The 505-nt window shown below is 30.5% G+C and overlaps 1 protein-coding gene across 1 annotated transcript in view; it reads left to right on the top strand.

The window, feature by feature from the left end:
* Window positions 1–83, top strand: part of STAR (steroidogenic acute regulatory protein) — a 15,733-nt gene extending 15,650 nt beyond the window's left edge. Inside the window, exon 8 of the transcript XR_001514161.1 lies at window positions 19–83. The gene's annotated coding sequence lies outside the window, so the exon portion shown is untranslated. The remainder of the gene's footprint in view (window positions 1–18) is intronic.
* Window positions 84–505: the final 422 nt, after the last annotated feature.

Raw genomic sequence — 505 nt, forward strand, 5'->3', positions numbered from 1 at the left:
TACTTAATTAAAAGGAAGGATAGTCTGTCTTTGGGTGGTGAACACATAATACAATATACAGATGACATATTATAGAACTGTACACCTGAAACTAAGTATTACTAAGATAACATTAAAAATAAATTTTATTTTCTCATTAGTGATTATTTAGACCTAACAAGGCAACTGAATCTTTACTTCAGTCTATTGTATCAGCTCTCAGCTAGGCTCAGGGATGCCAATTTCTCTGCTTTAGTAGGTCAGTATTTTACTATTTTGAGAGATGGCTGGAAAAAGGGGTAATATGATGATAGCAAATTCCCCTTCTAAGAGTCAGAAAATTTATGCTTTAAAAATATAAACTGGGATGGGGTTACTTTGCTAAAATGTATACAACTTGAAGCTTTCCCATTCTAGTGCTAATAGCATTGATGATTTATACTATTTGGAAATAGAGTTCTTATTTATTAAACAATTAGCAACAGCAGAAATTCTGATATTTATTAAGGTATTGAAAATTTACAAT

Source organism: Myotis davidii, unplaced genomic scaffold (assembly GCF_000327345.1).
Source record: "Myotis davidii unplaced genomic scaffold, ASM32734v1 scaffold93, whole genome shotgun sequence".
NCBI lineage: Eukaryota > Metazoa > Chordata > Mammalia > Chiroptera > Vespertilionidae > Myotis > Myotis davidii.